The sequence below is a fragment of the Gavialis gangeticus genome, unplaced genomic scaffold, assembly GCF_001723915.1.
Source record: "Gavialis gangeticus isolate Ggan-Ray unplaced genomic scaffold, GavGan_comp1, whole genome shotgun sequence".
In the NCBI taxonomy this organism is placed as follows: domain Eukaryota; kingdom Metazoa; phylum Chordata; order Crocodylia; family Gavialidae; genus Gavialis; species Gavialis gangeticus.
The window spans coordinates 79,914,570-79,926,371 of NW_017729032.1; the positions used below are offsets into that span (position 1 = coordinate 79,914,570).

Below are 11,802 nucleotides of genomic sequence, written 5' to 3' on the forward strand. Positions count from 1 at the left end.
AGTTGGGGAACATTTTTTTAAACAAGCTTTCAGGTTTAAAAACCCTTCGTCAGGCTGAGGAAGCCTCTGCAGTTGATGTGCGCTCTTCCTGGATGGACTGAATATAGTAAAGAAGCCAAAGGCTGGATTGCTACAAATGCAGAAAGACAGCCTCTGTTTTCTTTACTTATTCATTCCATTCAGGAAGAGCACACACGAACTGCAGAGACTTCCTCAGCCTGACAAAGGATTTTTAAACCTAAAAGCTTGCTAAAAATCTTTTCTTTTCCAACTATTTAAGTTGGTCTAATAAAAGATCTCAGATTCACCCAAAGAACCTTGTCTGCGTATGTCCTTAGACCAACATGGCTACAACCTACACCACTTTAAAAAAGATTGTTTTTCCCCCCCCAGGATTATTTGAGGAACTTTAAGGCTGGCAAAGTTTTGGCATAGACATAGTTTAAGGTTGAGAGAGAACTTTTGTAAGCAATTTTTTCTTCTCATTTTAGTCAACTTTGCACATAGAAAATATAGGACTTCCCCATTGCTACAAGTTACTCCTTTAGCCTAAGGAGGCAGCATTATACTTTCATGAGTAATTTTAATTTTACTAAGTCTAAATTTTAGGCCTAGGTTCCCATTGGGGAACCAGTATTTTATTTTTAGTAGGTGTTCTTTTTATTTTTCTTTCTCCTTTCTGTGGATTTTACAGAGATCACCTGGCTATGTGAAATCTGTGCAACTGTGATTTGGTCACAATTATGACCTAATTATAGGCCAAGGTAATATTCAGTTTCCTGACTTCTGAGGGAACCTTCGGTCATTTTTTAGTGTTGTTTAAATAGTCTTTCTTTTGAATGACTTTATTTTTCATCTTGGTACATTACGATTGTAGTTTGCTCACCCAAGTCTTCCGTTACTCCCAATCTATGGAGTCTGAGGTCTAAAATGTGTGTGATTTATTTTTCCTTTAACCTGAAAAAGATCCCTGCCATGCCTTACAAATATGACACAATTAACTGGTTAATCACACAATAAATTTAGATTAGACACACATACAAAGTAATTATCATGCTATAAAATGTCCATCCAGCTATAAAAATAAAAGCAAACCAGCTATAAAGATGGTGCTTGAAAATGTGTAGCAACTTTTGTAGCTGGTTTCTAGTCAGCTTTAATTTGAACGTGTGGCAGGGTTCTCAAAGGGTTTAAGGATCTAAAAGAACATTTAGCTAAGAGCCTAGTATGGAATGTATATTATAACCTCTTAAAATTACTTCCTTTTGTTTTTAACAGGTATCTTTCAGATGAAGGAATTGAAGCTTGCACAAATTCTTCTGACAAAGTCAATATAAGTGACATTATCCTGGTTGCCCTTAATGTAGGTTATGGTTATGCACTTTTCTGCCATATCACGGTAACAATTTTGTATTGGATTACTTGTTCTTTAACTTTATTTGTGGACATAATTTAACTAAACGTATTGCATTGCATGCTGTACATAATGCACAAAGTGTTTCATTTTTATTTCATGCATATAATTTGGTTGATAGGAATTAAATCTCAGTGATGTCACCTATACTACACATTGCTACTTTTAAAAAAATGTCATGGTAAAGAATATAAACATGTATTGCAATGGGTAAAAATTATTTCTTAGATAGTATTAAGAAAATGAATATGAAAACATTAACAGTTACGACAAAGTATTGCACTAGTAAGTAGTTCAGATATGACACCCCTTAAAACTAAAATGCAGTGACCTCTCTTTGTGTTTAGATTTCTTTAATCTAAAGTTTGACTTAGTAGTTGCCTTTTTCTATAACAAGTAGATACAGACATGTAAACGATGTATATACAAAGTCTCAGATTTGACATTTTTTACCAAGAGATGTAAGAAAATTGTGCATGAAAGCCTTAGAAGAGATTTTCAAAATTCAAAAGAATAAATTTGCTTCATCGTGGGGTTCCGCAGGGACAGTGGGGTTCCGTGGGGCTCGGTCCTCGGGCCCGCGCTGTTCAACATCTTTATCAGTGATGTGGACGAGGGGGTAAAAAGCACCCCGTTCAAATTTGCTGATGACACTAAGATGTGGGGGGACGTGGGCACACTGGAAGGAAGCAACAGGCTACAATCTGACCTGGACAGTTTATAAGGGTGGGCGGATGAGAACAGGATGGGTTTCAACACAGACAAGGGCAAGGTGATGCACCTGGGGAGGAACAACCGGCACCATACCTACAGGTTGGGGAACTCCCCTCTTGTCAGCACGGAGGCGGAAAAGGGTCTTGGAGTCATCATTGACTCCAAGATGAACATGGGTCGGCAGTGTGGGGAGGCAGTTAGGAAGGCCAACTGTACCTTGTCATGCATCCACAGATGCATTTCAGGCAGGTTCAAAGAGGTGATCCTCCCCTCTATGCAGCACTGGTCAGGCCACAGTTGGAGTACTGCGTCCAGTTCTGGGCGCCGCACTTCAAGAGGGATGTGGACAACATGGAGAGGGTCCAGAGGAGGGCCACTCGCATGATCAGGGGACAGCAGGGCAGGCCCTATGAGGAGAGGCTATGGGACCTGAACCTGTTCAGCCTCCAAAAGAGAAGGCTGAGCGGGGATCTGGTGGCCTGTTATAAACTAGTCAGGGGGGATCAGCAGGCATTGGGGGGAGTCACTGTTCCCCTGAGCACCGCCAGGAGTGACCAGGAATAACAGTCACAAGCTGGCAGAGGGTAGGTTTGGGTTGGACATCAGGAGGTGGTATTTCACAGTCAGGGCGGCTAGGGTCTGGAACCAACTTCCAAGGGAGGTGGTGCAGGCTCCTACCCTGGGGGTTTTTAAAAAGAGGTTAGATGAACACCTTGCTGGGGTCGTTTGACCCCAGTACTCTTTCCTGCCATGGCAGGGGGTCGGACTAGATGATCTGCTAAGGTCCCTTCCGACCCTAGAAACTATGAAACTATCAAAAACCATATTATACAATATTGTTTTTTTTTGCCATGGTTACAAATGGCTTTTTGAAGATTACATGTCTTCCAGCCATGGAAAGAAGGGTGTAGCACTTTCTAAATGTTAATCAACTTTTGTATTTATATTTCTTGGTACTTTAATATAGTAATGACAGAGGACACTCTCCCTTCTTCCAGTTTTTTGTTTTGATTGGAATATTTGAGTCCTCCAAATTTTACAAGTGAATAGAAAAACAGGACTTGAAAGGACTTCAAGAAATCATTTAGTCCAATCTTCAGTTTAAAGCAGAATCATAGAATGAAGGGCTGGAAGGGACCTTGAAAGATAGTTCCACCCCCCTGCTTTGGGCAGGAATACTGCTGAGATCCAATGATCCCAGCAAGGTGTCTGTCCAGTCTCCTCTTGAAGACTTCTGAGGTTGGGGACTTCACCATCTCCTTGGGAAGTCTATTCCAGATTCTGGTCACCTTTACTGTAAAGAAGTTCTTCCTTACATCCAACCTGAAACCTTCCTGTAACAATTTATGGCCATTGCTTCTTGTCTTCCCCTGGGGCGCCCTAGCGAACAGTCTTCATCCCAGCTCTTGATATTCACCCCTTAAGTGCATTTAGATGGCCACTAAGTCTCCCATCAGGCTTCTTTTCCCCAGGCTGAACATTCCCAGATCCCTTAGTTTTTCCTCATAAGATTTGTCCTCCAGGCCCTTTACCTTTTTTGTGGGGTTTCTCTGGACCCTTTCAAGATTCTCCATGTCTATTTTGAAGTGTTGTGCCAAGAACTGGGCCAACAGTATTAAAAAAAAAAGTTTAACCCAGAGCTAAGCAGCTGGAGGCTAGATGACTACTCAGGACCTAGCAGGATGCACTAGGGCAAGTCCCAGGTCCCTGGGGCTGCATGTTATGGGCATGCCTCCCTTAACCCCCATCCCCCACTGCTGCATTCCCCCCATCCTGCTACTGCACTGCACATTCCTGCATGGGCACTCCAGCCCCTCCTTTCCCTCAACAGCACCATGCCTGTGCTACACTGTGCTCATAGTTCCAGGCTCACCCTCAGCTTTCCAGGCCATGCCATGCAGTACTGCCCATCTCTCAGGCAGCAAAAGGTGGAGGAGGGACGGGAAGCCCAGAGGCTTTAGCTGCTGTTGCAGTCGGAGTGATGGGGAAATGATGGCTGAGCAGGAGATGAGAGTTCGCAACCTAATTTCTCATGGGCCATATACAGTCGATGAGCTACCAGTTTGACAGCTCTGGTTTAACCTGTGTTAAAATTAGCAAACATGGAAATTATACAAGCTTCCTAGACTGTACTACTTCTGTGCTTAACCTCCCTTGTTACAAAACATTTCTTTTTAATCTAACATAACCTCCCTTCACGTCTGCTGCCACTTGTCCTGTTCCCAGTGGCCGTAGAAAATCCATCACCAGCTTCCTTATAGCAACCTTTTTTATATTTTAAGACTATTACTGATTTCCCTCCTAGTTCATTCTTCTCTAGCTCAAGTAATCTCAGTTTTCCAACCTTTCCTTATTTGTCATTTTCAACACTTTTTGTCACTTTTGCTGCTCTCTGATCTCTCTTCGTTTTTTTTATACCTGTCTGTGTGTGATAACCAAAACTGGCCTCACTGGCGCTGAACAGAAGCCTCACTTCCCATGGCTTAAGCACAACACTCCTGTTGATACACTGTTGATTCCACATTCAGTTGACAATTCCTTGCAACTACCAGGTCCTTTTCTGAGGTACTGAAGCTCGGCCAAGCATACACTACTTCATTTTATTTGTGCCTTTGCACATGCCTTTATTGCATTTTGGCCTGTTTACTTTGGACCACTTTTCCAGTTTATCCCAGTCCTATCCTATAACGTGTTTACTATCCCATCCATGCTTGGTGTTTATCTGCAAATTTACTAAGTGTGCACTCAAGTCTATCTTTCAAATTGCTGAAGAAGATAATGAACATTACCAGTTATAAGCAGACCTGTAGTGAACTCCATTTAACATCTCCTCATAGTAAGCTGCTGCTAACTGTTCTTTGAGCATGATTATCCAACCAGATATGCCCATACAGTAGTTTCATTTAAACTTTTTTTAGCTTAGACAATGTCCTTGGATACTGTGCAAAAAGCCTTGCTGCAGCTGAGATATATTACGTCCTGATACGTAAGACACATTCATTTAATATTTACAGTCTAGATGAAATTGTCTTTTTAGATGAGTGTTTTGAACATGCTGTGCCCATCCTGAAGACGCAAAGAATTTTGTATACATGGAAATATAGGTTGACACCTAGTTAAGTTGTGAGAAACCATGTAATCCGAAGGAAAGAATTCTTTGTTTGGTGTTTGGCAGAGTTGAGATTAAAATTCAGGCCTTTCATTTACCTGTCTTGCTCCTCTGTCCGAATTTGTTTGTATAGTTTTGAGAATTTTCACCCTAATTGAACAATTTATACATATAATGTTTCAAATTTTTTTTAGTTTCATTAGGTATTCATTAAAAAGTAGATTTTTTTTATAAACAAGAAGTAAGTATCACTATAAATGTGTTTTCAAACCATTTCTTTGTACACCGGTTCAGAAAAAGGTGATATAGATCAGCTCTTCCTCTGATTGCTGTTGGGATTACCTAACATTGCTGTAGCAATTGTAGCTAATACTTCCCTGAGTAAGAAATGTTAAGGGAAATACAAAAATATGTGTGTGTTTTTTGGTTTTTTTTAGCATGATTCAACACTTCAGATTAAGTTGACAGGTTAGATCCCTGAAGTGTATTCAAGTTTGAAAGCAAATATGCTTTCATATGTATGTCGTATAGAACTATTTTTGCTTGGCTTGATTGGACTGTCCCAGTTTATGGCTATTCAGAGTGCAGTGAGGAGCATGTGCTGTTTCATAGAATCCAAAAAATTTCTATGAAATAGCAGTGATTTCAGTATTATATCTGTACACTGTTCAAAAATGAAGAGAATTTTTTTGTTGTAATTCATGATGCCTGCTAAAATGCAGTACTGTTCAGTCCCTTAGAACAGTAGTCTGTAGAAGTATCAAAGGACGATATCCCACTGATATCACAGCAAGGTAGTATAGAAGTTATGCATCTGTAGATGAATTATGGCTTACATGAACAACTGCAAGACAGGTTGTGAAGTCTGCAGGTAGACTTCAATAAACAGTAAGTTGACTTTAATGCATATACTATCTTTATTTTAAAGCCACACTTCAAACAGTGAAGTGTAAGATGTCAATTCTAGATTTACACTTTTAGTTATTTTTCTTTCTAATATATATAATTGAGGGGTCAAACATGATGTTTGTATCTAAATCAGAGATTATTGTGTTGTTATTTGTGCATGCTGTATATTTTAGATAGGCAGTACCATGCTTTTTTATTCAAGACCAAAATAACCAAAATGTGTATCTAAATTGTATTTGTGCTCTCATGTTACTGTGAAATAATTGATCCCTTGATCACACAAATCCTTTTTATGTCATCTAAATTGTGATCTTGTTGCATTTCTACTGAATAAAGCAATATTGTATGGCTGTTTGGCACAATTAAAAAATAAACCCCCATTAAACTCCTTAACTTAAACATGGTGTAAACTCTTATGATCTGGCTGTAGCAGAAATTGTCCAGAGATTTTGAGTAACTTTACAGGTATACAGATTGAAAATGCCTTTTTAAAAAATAAGGTAGAAAGAAGAACAAAGAAGTTTAGATATATTAAACATCACAATTAGTTCTGCTAATTGATTTAATTAATTATTCAGGTTACATAATCCTTGAAGAAATATGCAGCTAAAACATCTTAAAAATCTGGAAAATGCATCAAAACTATGACGTCATATATAGAGTGGTTTTTAAAATGCGCCTTTATCATTTTAAGCCGTTGTGTAGTAGTTGTTTCTGGAGAATATATGTGTATGTATGTATATATGTGTATGTATATGTATATTCAAAAGTATTCATATTAGCATAGCTGGCACATTATCTTTAACCCATATGTAGTGTGTGAATGTGGCCAATGTGTTTGCTGCTGCATGTAACAAAGAACATGTTTTGAAAAATTATGTTTAAATTATTATTCTTTATTTTAATTTTAGACAGATTTAAGAACCATTGGCAAGAAATTCCTCCCCAGTGATATCAATGGTGGGAAAGTGGAAAAGGTAATCAAGAAATGAGCTACCAACCTTCTCTCCTTAATTTTTTCTGATTTCTATGCTACTTGAGTTACTTCTGGTTATTTGAGTTATTCATACCCATACAAAGCACTATTTATTTTTCTTAGCACATGAGACCTTAACAAATTTTGAAAATGTTATTAAGAGTAAGCCACTTACGTTTTTGGTTAAACGCAGTTTTTTCACTCGATTCAATAAAAGGAAATTTGGGTTTCTGGGTGCTTGATGCTTGTAGTTAACTTTACCCCCTTTTGTATTTGTAGTATTTTGTAGTTTAAACTATATTCTTTCTTTCTGACTTTTGACAAGCAGTTGTTGATGAGAAAGTTTACAGAGGTTTTTCATCAACACTTATTTGCTGAAGTAGATCCATCAGTTTGCTTAATGAAAGGCTTTCAGAGCATAAAGACAATAAGCAGTTGTTTTTACCCTGGATAGTTATCCACACAAACATTCTCACATGTTTTCAGTCCCCCTGCTTTCAGTTGAAGACTTTATCTCAGCAATACCTGATGTGCCACTAAGATATACTTCAGCTTGGGGATGGAGGGGAAGGGATGGCACATTTGTTGTCCTCTTCCGTTCATCTCAACTGCCTGGCGAATTGCTGCCTGAATTTGCTTGGGTATTCATTTTCAGTGTTTTTCCCTTTCTTTTATGTTAATTTTTTTTCCTTAAAAGAGGGGCTTGCTTTTACAAACTTCTCCCCTCTTTGGAGTCTTGTGACAGATCCATCAGTGATCTTTTTACCCTGTGTCAAGAGGAACTGCCATCTTGAATCCTCTTTATAGGCTTCATGTGTATTGCCTCCCCCTTTTTCATTTTGTTTTCTTTGAGATACTCTTCAGCCTTTTCTTCTGGTGAGATATCTGCCTTAAGTTGCCAGGCCTGAGGAACCACACCTTTTTGTGACAGTTTGTTTCCTGCGTCAGAATCTTGCTCCAGCTGAATCTGCTGTCTAGAGAGTTTCATATTCTTGCAAAATGAGGTATTTGTTGCTCATTTAAAGTAAGAACAAGGAAGGAGTAAGAGAGAGAACTCCGTGGCTGCAACCAGATGAGTGCAGCCATGGTGCCACATGTTTAGCCTTCTGTGCTGCAAGGGAGCAGCTTGAGGGTTTTTTTGACCCTGGATATCCAGGGGTCCAAAAAACCTGCCGGAAAAAAGGTGGAGTGGAGCATGTGGTGGCAGCCTGCGCCATCCAAAGCCAGAGCCTGGCTGGTGCTGGTGCTCTTTTTGGCCAGGCTCCGCATGGCAGGATCACCACTGCTGCATCCCTGGAAGCTCCCAGGACCTCAGGTAAGGCTGCTGGGGCCAGTCCAGTGCTGGCCCCAGCCTCTCCTACTCCACCTGGTGTAATTTGCTGCACATCAAAGCGTGTGTGGCACAAGTGTTCCTCGGGGACAACTAGTGGTGGTAGAAAGTGCACTGCCACTGGTTGTCTCTGGGGAACCAAAATGTCCATGCGCGACCGGAGACAGCTTGTATGTTTCCTTTGGACAAGTCCTTGGGTTCCATCGTGGCTAGGCGCAAGCCCCTCTGCCTTATAGCACTGCTTACATGGAACCACCTCTTCCCAGCATACTACTTTCTCTGTAGCACTGCAGTGCTCTGCACGCTCGCATCATTTTAGGCCAGTTGAACTCAATCTTTTTGGTGCTGCAGGCCTGATGAGTGGTGTAGGCCCTCTATCTTACCCTTTGCTGGCCCCCAGAGTTATAAGTTTTTGCAACTTTTTCTCTGTATGATTGCCAAGCTTGCATATATGGCTGTGCCACAGGTTCCTGCCACCCCTTCACAGTCACTATCCTCCAGGTACTTAGTTACACACATTCTTTCTACTTTTTTTATTGCTAAGTAGGTAATCTAAGTAGGTCAGCCCAAGCTGCCACATGTTTGCCCTGCATTCAGTTAGTTGCATTGATTATGTCAAGGCCTAAAAAGGCATTACTAGTGCATTAAACTGTAATTTTTTGTGGCTAGAGAACAATCCACCAGGACCAAAGCCACCTGTTACTGCTGTGTGTGGTGTAAATATAATGGATGTTTGCACAATAGAGTTTGGCTCACTTCTAGCACACACTCTGTGATTATGGAGACTTTAAGCAATGCTGTTGCTTTTGGCAGAGCAGTATTTCTATTACTTTTTCTGTGAAGGGCTCAGAAACCCATCTATAGGTCTAGTGGATACTGGAGAAAAGTAATAGGAATAATACAAGTTATTTGAGATCCATTGTCCACAAACACATTTAACATACCTTACCTTTGCAGTCAGGTTTGTATGAAACTGCAGTTGAGAGATAGCAGAGGAGTGGAATGCATTTTTTGTTTCTATTTCCTTGGTATGGGGTGGGGGAGGAGGGATTGAAAGCGGAGTGGAGATGTAATATGTAATAGTGCTGAGGTAAGTAGACCTTAGGCTGAAGACTTGGACTGAGTATATCCACATGTTAGAATGTGTGTAAACAATGTTTCTACATCTCCAGTTACTGGTAACTGACTTCTATAAAGGACTATATCTGTCATGTGACTGAAACCTTGAATAATGTAGTTCTGATGTTAAGGAAAGAAATAATGTTTCTATCCAAATATGTTCTGTGGATGCCTTCTCTTCCTCTTCCTCCTCCATCTCCTCCTCCTCTTCTGCTGTTTCCTTTCTCTTTTTTCTTCCTCTTTTTGATGTGTAGCTCTGTTTGTTTAATTTTTATGAATCGGAGAGGGTAAATCTGTTCATCTCTTTCAGTGCCTTACCCTCAAAGAAAACATGTGCCAACTTTTTTTTTGATTCTCATGACCTATTTCAAACATTGAGGTGAAGCTCAAACAGACTTATTCTTACCACAAAACTTTCAAGGCTGTTCTATATCATCCATAAAAATCCAGAAGAGTTAGTCATGGATTTAGTCAACTTGGTCTCCACTTAGTTTTTTTTCTTGGTACTGCAGTTACAGGATAGATTGGAAAACATGATCAGGTTGTCATGTGCAAGATTGTCATATGTGCTCCCAAGACTATGGTACAAAACAAAAGGCTTTATGTTTGGACATACCATTGTGAAAAGTGCTTTGGAATAGGTGAAAGGGAGTAATTGCTAGCCATGTGCAGAAAGAAATTGTGAAATTTCTCTTTCACCTCCCAAAATTGAGGGCCTGAAAGTAGTGAACTGTGACTTAATTTCTACTTCAGATGGAGAGAGAGATCTGCACTCTTAATTTACTTTTCAGAGATATTCTAAATGTATTGTTGCCATCAGGTCATGATCTAATTTTTTCTTACTACATTGTGGTTCTGGGTTTTTTGAGAGATGTGATGAATATTATATGTTGTGGATTCATCAGCAAAAAATGATGTAACAATATATCAGTAGGATCTCTCAGGAAGATTATTTGTTCATGTATATTGAAGATTCACAGAACATTCAAGAGGTTAATGAACTTTTATATCTGTTCTCATCAACCTAGTGTTTTGTTTTCATTCTCTTATTTGTTTTTGCTTTTTTTGGTATTATTCATTTTGTCCTACTAATGTTTCTCTCTAATGCTGTGTTAATTTGATCTGCTCAGTATAGGGCTTAGAGCAGGGATGGGCAAAATGGTGAATCTGGACAGACTCCATTTCCCAGCAGCCCCTGCCTGCATCGCTCCGGCAGGTCTCCGTGGAGACCCCAGGAGTGGCAGGGCCGTGACAGCATGTTGCCAGGGTCTTCATGGAGGCTGGCCTGAGCAACGTGCCAGGAAGGCATGTGGCTGGGCGGGGAAGTACTCTGGGCTGGGGTCTGGATTTTGTAGAGGTGAGAGCGTGGGCTTTAGCCAGGGCAGAGCCATGATCAGCCTGCACGCTCCTGGGGCAGCAGATCGTGGCTCTGCTCTGGCTCTGGTCTACGCTTCTTGCAGCTAGATCCCAGCCTGGCCCTGGCAGAGCCACATGCCCTGCCAGCACTGCTCAGGCTGATTTTCCATAGAGATGCTGGCCACATGCTGTCACGGCTGTGCTGCCCCTGGGATCTCCACAGAGACTGACTGGAGTGATGTGGGCAGGTGCTATGAAATGGAGTTGGCTGTGGGCCCAAATTGGCCCACAAGCCATGCTTTGCTCGCCCTGGCTTAGAGGAAGGGCAATTTTAGTAAACTTCATTTTGCTGCAAGCAAACTGATAAGGGAGATCTGGGGTGAGTAGAAGTAGTGAATTTGGAAATTGGGAGCAACTTCAGGTGTCACAGTGAGACTTTGTTTCTGAAATCTGATGCATCCTTCTTGGTCAGAGATCATAAGGAGACCTCAGTTTGCCACAAATGTATTATTAGGTAATGCAGTCCTTAAATTTGATATTAAAATTAGTAACAATTATCTTTTGGAATCTAAATATTAGGATTTTTTTTTTCATGATAACCTCTTTGTTCCTGTGGAATGGAGTGGGGGAACACGACCCCCCCCCCCCCCCCCCCAAAAAAAAAAAAAAAAAAAAAAGGCAAGCAAGCCAGACGAGCACTCTGCCTGAATGGCCAGTATTTTTCTTCTGTTCCCTTTTGTGGAGTCAAATACCAAACCATTTTAATGTTTATTGTTTTTAAAGAAAACATTTTGTAAGTTGCTTAACAATATAATTTTCTTTAAGAATTCTTACTTTTCTGTTAAAAAAAAAAAAAAAAAAAAAAAAAAAAAAAA

At 40.3% G+C, this 11,802-nt stretch overlaps 1 protein-coding gene across 3 annotated transcripts in view; it reads left to right on the forward strand.

Moving 5' to 3' along the window:
* Positions 1-1,281: 1,281 nt before the first annotated feature.
* Positions 1,282-11,802, forward strand: part of TDRD3 (tudor domain containing 3) — a 184,706-nt gene continuing 174,185 nt past the window's right edge. For 2 of the 3 annotated variants that reach the window (XM_019524776.1, XM_019524777.1), the window contains exons 1-2: positions 1,282-1,363; positions 7,058-7,123. The gene's annotated coding sequence lies outside the window, so the exon portion shown is untranslated. Of the gene's footprint in view, positions 1,364-1,384; positions 1,400-7,057; positions 7,124-11,802 lie in introns of those variants that run through there. The other variant, XM_019524775.1, reaches the window with a different exon arrangement.